Consider the following 6,790-nt stretch of genomic DNA (forward strand, 5'->3'; position numbering starts at 1 on the left):
ATCTCAGATGTTGCTTAGAGCAGACAGAATAAACCATGAAAGGTCATCATATATTTAAAAGCATTGTGGAAATAGTGAGTAGTTCTGTATTGCAGCTATGAGGTATAGAGACTTGGTTTGCCTGTTTAATTTGATGCTGTGGGATAAGTGACTCTAAATAAATAATTTGTTTCAACAGACTCTGCCTGCAAGTGCCAAATAGCATGCACATGTTTGTTCATCATGTCATCATTTCTGTTTTGGCCAAGGAGATTGTGAGGACTTGCATATTTTTCAATATGCCTATCTGAGTAAAACTAGTATATACAAAATAAGTAATGCCAATACTACTGTTCTTGTCTAAATTTGATTAAAAGATTAGAAAGCAGATGAGCTGTGGTAAAATTAAGCTCACAGATAATCCACAACACATATTGCATCTGTGTACTAACATACTCTCCTTCTCATTTGAGTAAATTAGCCCTCATTTAGTGATGTGTTGTGCTGCCAAACCACTTCCAAGCAGTTTGTTTTATCTCTACTAAATCTCACAATTTAGACATCCCATAAAAATTACACATGAGTGCAGACTTTGAAAGCACAGAACTAGGAAAGGAACTTTAAGAGCCTGCTCTTGTGGCGGAGAGAATTTGCTTTTATTATTCATTTAGCTGGGAATGAACAAACACAAGGGGACAAATAGGAAAAAAAGAGGGGAAGAGGAGGCACTCTGTGAATTTATAACAGAAAAAGAGGGCACATTTAGGAAAAGACACTCCAGAAATATGGAATCCATATTCCAGAGATTATTTCTAAGGGTTGGGTATAACGAGCAATATACAGACATGGTTTACTTCTTTTGTACAGACCTACACATCATTTATGCCATTAAAATTAAAGAGCAGTTGTCCTGTAAACCTTTCAGCAGTCCTTCTGCTCTGTTGCTGTGCTGCAAATTGACCATGAAAAGGTTTGTTTGATGACAGATACCCACAGAGCAGCCAAGGTGGGCGCTGGCACCAGGCAAGAGGGCTTGCTGGATCACAAACTAGAATGATGAGAGGACCAGATTTGGAGCCTACAGAGCATGACAGTGAGACCAAAGAAAGGTAAATTTGTGGAACCCACTGGTACCACAGGAACCATAACCATCCCCCACAGACAGAATCACAGCAGATTTGTACATGCTGGAAATTTGGGGCTTGCAACTTTTAAAAAATCTGCCTGGTTGTTTAAAGGATAAGCTGCAGGGACAAGAATGTGCAGTATACACTTGTGTATACAGATACACAAATACACAGGAACAAATATATTTCTGAAATTAAGCCCTCAGGAAAATTAGTGATCTGGGGGAACACCTGGCAATAACATGATTTTGGCATGAAATACTGAGGAGTATGAACATTATTTTCCTGTGATATTGGTTCACAGTCCTGGAGGAGAGGAAAACACTGAGCTGAGAGTTGAGCTTGCCAGGATTCATTGAAATCAGAATAGGAAATGGCTCAAAAGTCATCCTCATACCTGTATTATGTTCCTTCAAATATTCTTTAAAGGTTTTCTTTGCCCCCATGGCTACAAGAACCTAGAGCACATTACACCTATTTATGTTCAGGGTTAGCTGGGGTTCTCTCACAATCTTCTACACTTTCAGCTTTTCCTGTCTCTCTGCTGCCTCCAAATTTTCAATTCTGCAGTTTAAGGTCTTCTGTTCTGTGCCCTATTTGCACATAGTGTCCATTTCATGCATTTGATTCCTCTGTATTACAATATGAATCTATTACAGCAGAAAAACAGTTTTTCTTTATAACATGGCGTATTGCAAAGATTTTCTTCTTTCAAGAGTTTCACAGAAGGTAGACATTATTATGGGGGTTTTGTTAAAATAGAACTGTATTTTCCATACCTCTACAAATCTCCAGATTTACGTTTGATACTGTTACAAGTTCTGTTTTACAGAAACCTGCTTTTTCTGTGGCCAATTTATGTAGTAGGTTTATGTGTTAAATTTTACTGAGATTTTTTACCAGAGTCCAAACCCTTTTAAAACAATTGAGATTAAAATAGGTTTCTTGTTGGGTTATTTTGTCTCTTTTAGTTAGCTCCAGGGGGTATTCTCCATCAAGCAATTCATATAGATGCAGTATCTACCAATCAGTTTAAAAATTAAAACAATTATTCCCCTAACTATACCAATAGAAATATTGCATAATCCAAAAGAATTATGCTGTGTTTTTTTTAAAGCGAGGGTTCTGTTTCATTGAACAAATATTATATCTGAATGGAGCCTTGAAAGAATGTTCATATGCTTTCTTTAATTTAATTTTAGACATCTTTAGTGAAGAGAATAATTCAAATTATTTTAACTATCCTTTAGGAAAAAAAAGTCTGATTCTAACTGATAGTAAACTCCATTAAACTTCTAATACCTTTTCAACATGTTATTAGCTACACAAACAAAAAGCTTAGAAGAAAAAACAAGATGTAAAAAAGCTGGGTTTATTTTTATCACATTTATCATTTATGTACAATCACTACTTGTAACCCAAGGCTTTTTTATACTCTTGGATATTCATTTAACTTGGCCTTCAGACAGGAAAATATAATTAATTGTTGACATTTGTTTCTACACCTGTGATATAAATGCACGCTGTGATTGCTGTCACTTTAGTCTTTGGAACATTTCTACATCCCTAGCAACAAGAAGACACAAAGGTGGTGGTGTTTTGTTCTGTAAAATGGTGTCACGCATTTGTCCCTGTCATTGAATGCATTGTTTACTAACACAGAATATTTGAGGTTGGAAGAGGCTTTAGAAGGTCACCCAGACCTTGTTACCCAGGACCTCTCTCTCCTCAAGGGAGTCAACAGCTCCTCCCAATTCAGGATGATGGGCCAAGCTACGGCAAATGCCCTGGACTCCTGTGTCCAAGGGCCAGTACAGTGCTATGAATGATACACAATGAAGCCTGAACTTAATTGGTGGGCACCAGGAACACAAGCTATTTTCAATAGTGTAAGGAAAATCACATCTTGGTCAAGTGTTAAAAATATACCCGTAAAAACAGAGTAAACTAACATCATTCCATTTATTGCTGTTTGCTTATGTGTCCTTGAGAAGCAGCTTATTGCTTTCTACTCTAAAAGTAAATATTGTGGTGATTTTCTTGAGCCAATAGCCTGTGAACAGCTTTTTAGTGGAGGAGAGAATGAAGGGGATGGAAGGCCACTGCTCCTTTTTCCTTACAGAGAGCAAAGCCCTTCTGCTTTGCAAATAACATCTTGAATAACATCAGCCGTGGTTAGGTTTATGTGAGTGGGATGACACACATCACTCTAAGGAAATGAAAGAGAACATCAGCAGGCAGCCTAAATGGCAATGTATTTACTTCTACACTATTCATATATTCATAAATTCACACCAGCTGAGGATCTGGCTCCTGAAGCTCCCTTTCAGTCCAAGAAAGCAAAGTGCCTCATCACAGAGCAACAAACTGCTCACAGTTGGTGCCATTCAAGGTGCAGTTTGCAAAAGCAGAAGTACTTTGGAAATGCTGGAAAAATAGAAAGGACTATGGTTTCATATCCAGTTCACTGAAATACTCTGTTCCCAGATTCAGGGTAATGACCAGAACAACATAGTGTTTACTGCTAGTTTATAAGACTCTGAGAAAGCAAAAACATGAATAATTATGTTTGAAAATTAATAATTCTTCTGTTAACATGTATATCATACGGTGAATATCATAGAGAGCAGTTTGTGGAGATGAGATTTTCTCATTTTCATAATTCAAAAACTCCCTTTCTCAAGCAGGCAAGCCACCCAGTCAAGAAAACATACAAACCTGAAAGAGGCAGATCCCATTAAGATGGATGTTGTTTAACAGTGCAGAAAATATGCTTTGTTACAGAAAAAATAATTTTCTAGTAAATTATATAAAAAGTGAAGTAATGATATTGGATTTCTACTTCTTTATCAGGAATTGATTTAATTTACAAGGCAGGGCCAAAAAATGCTTACAGAAGTAACATTGATCAATTATATACTGCTCATATTGTCAGTGTATAATTTTTTCAGGATGAGTTAATTACTTTTGCCTCATTTTCTGTGCATTCTTAACATCATAGTGCTAGAAAGGATATTTTGACACACGTTAGATCTTGGAGATGGCATTGAGCAGGAGGTCACTAATTAGTAATAGCGCCTAACAGCAGTTTTGCTGGCTCAAGGAGCAGCTTTTTTTAATAAAAGCCTACCTTTATACTACCTCTGCATGGCACATACATGTGGAAGAGAAAAATATGCAGAAGAGAGAAGGCTAGCTGAGGTAAGTCAACATCTCAGCAATATTTTCCCTTTGCAGCAGGCCAGTACAGAGGCAGTCAGTGAAGAGCTGCAGTATGTGCTGCTGTGAGCTGTGCCAGCAAATAATTCTGAACAGCAGAAGCGCAGAGAACCACTGGGGTGGTTGACACGGTGCTTGTAGCAGTCTGCAGTGGACCAGTGTTCTGTGACACTGAGAAACTTGCCTTTGTCTGCATCTCCTCACCTTCTAGCCCTTCCATATATAAAAATTTGCACTTGATCTACCCAGTCCTTGGCAAATGCTCTCATCATTTATGCTTTTTTTTTGGTAGGGAAAAAAAAAAAGAAATAAAAATAAAAAAGAAGAAGAAAAGAAGGTAAATATATAAAGGAAGCAGAGAGAGACCAAGGCAGAGAGCTCATAAAAAGCAAATGAAAGTGATAGAGGACAGTATGCTAAGGTCAACATTCATTTAATTAGAGAATTTAGTTGTGCGTCTTTCTTGACAAAGATCTTTCCTCTATTCCTGCAGAAGCTCTGCAAGCAGGAGCAATTTTCACCCATATTAAACATGACAGAGCTTAAAATATCCACCTGTTCAAGCTGCCCATATTTAATGTCTTTTACTTTTTTTTAAGGTAAATTTATACTCATATTAGCAAACTCCTTTTCTAAATCACCACCTGTGAAATGAGGGGCTGAGAGGATAACAAGATGAGTAAAATTTTCTCCAAAATGGGGAGACTCATAATTGGTCTGTTAGAAACAGCACAAGTAACAACTTTACTGCATAACTTTCTCTGGCACTGCTCCTACCCATGGCAGGCTGTGCTTTAGGAATGAGCAGTCCAAGACATTGGGAAAAAGTCCATGTTCCTGGGCTTCTGAGCTTGACCATTACCCTTCTGCATCATCCTGTGTGCCATCTTCAGCAAGGGCTTTTGTTCCACCCATTTCCCTCGGGTCTGCTTTCATACAACTCCAGACAAGCTCGTCTTGGGCAAGCAATTTCTTGGGCAGAGCACATGGAACCTTTTCCTGTGTGAGAAAGGTTGGAGTGCCAAAGCCTTCCCTGGCTGAACTTGGGCTGGGGTCCCTTTGTGCATGGGAGGGGAAATTCAAACAGCAGATTTAAAAAAAGGGAGGAAAGCGGGATCTGGGCAAGGGGGAGGGAAGGGTGCAGTGAGTGGGCAGCAGCATGGGACTGGCTGTAGGAAATTGAGACAAGCTAGATGGTTTTTTTGGAGGGCCAGTTTGTGTCCAGGCTCTGCATCTTACCATGAAACTAAATTTTACATGTCGCCATTTTTGTTATATTCTCAGCTCTGCTCTGGAGAGACCAGTCTGGATACACTTTCAGAAGCCATCTGTACACAATATAGGTGATCAACACGCTTTCTGCATGGCCAAGATCTGTTCTTTATCAGCTGTAAACAGTGGAAATAAAAATGATTGAATAGCATGCACTTATCTCTGCAGCCAAAATACCAGACCACTGCCTGTGCATAGCCATATATTCATACTTTAAGATACAAGCACAAATATGACAGATTAAAACTTTCTGTGTTCCTTGTTGCCACATGTTCAAAGGATAAAAAACCTAGACAGAATCAATCATCTTTTATATAACCCAAGTATTAATTGGAGTGAGACTAATTAGTTGCCTACCTTTGATGAGAAATGAGAAATTAGTTCTCCTCCTCCTCTCTTTTTTAAATTGAAAGATTTACTACTCAATTTTAATGACATTTTAAACATTTTCTTTTCTTTTAATTTGTGGTACAAATTTAATAGCGATACCTCTGCAGCACAAAAGCTTTCTGCAAACTGATTCTGATACATAAGCCTCAACAAGACCATTTTGCAATAAATTCTAGGAGTCAGCAGCAAGCTGAATATAATGCTCTGCTGCTGGTCAAAATTAATAAATTTGGACTATGGATTTAAAATGTCAACATCTGATGTAAATGCCAATAAATTATGTTATCATTAGTATATCTGACTATACTATCTCCATTCCAATCTCTCTTAAAAGTAAACAAAGAAATATACATTGCAATTTCATGTGCTGACCCAATAAAGCCTTGCTCATTATCACAAAGCAATGAATAAATGTGTCATAAATAGTTTTGTAGGCTTAAGAGATGTACTTCAGGTGAACTATGTATTAATGGCAAAGAGCCTTTCTAGTAAAAATTTACTCATGTCTGCTGAATGGAAGAAAAGATATCTATACTTTTCAGTGTCATTTGAGGAATGATGCTCTGTATTCTCACTGTTCATGACATTGGCAGTAGTAGTATTGTACTATATATTGTAGTATATAGCTACAATGTATTGAAATATAAAATACTCACTATGAAAGTATTCTTCTCTGCTAGAAGTTAATGCAAATGAGAAAGCTGGACCTCCTGAAAATTTTTCTGTCAAGAAAATAAGTGTACAACTGTTTTCCCTCACATCATAATGGATTTGAGAGGTTCTAACACAGCTGGTAGTCTGTT

This window comes from Melospiza melodia, chromosome 3 (genome assembly GCF_035770615.1).
Source record: "Melospiza melodia melodia isolate bMelMel2 chromosome 3, bMelMel2.pri, whole genome shotgun sequence".
Classification (NCBI taxonomy): Eukaryota; Metazoa; Chordata; class Aves; order Passeriformes; family Passerellidae; genus Melospiza; species Melospiza melodia.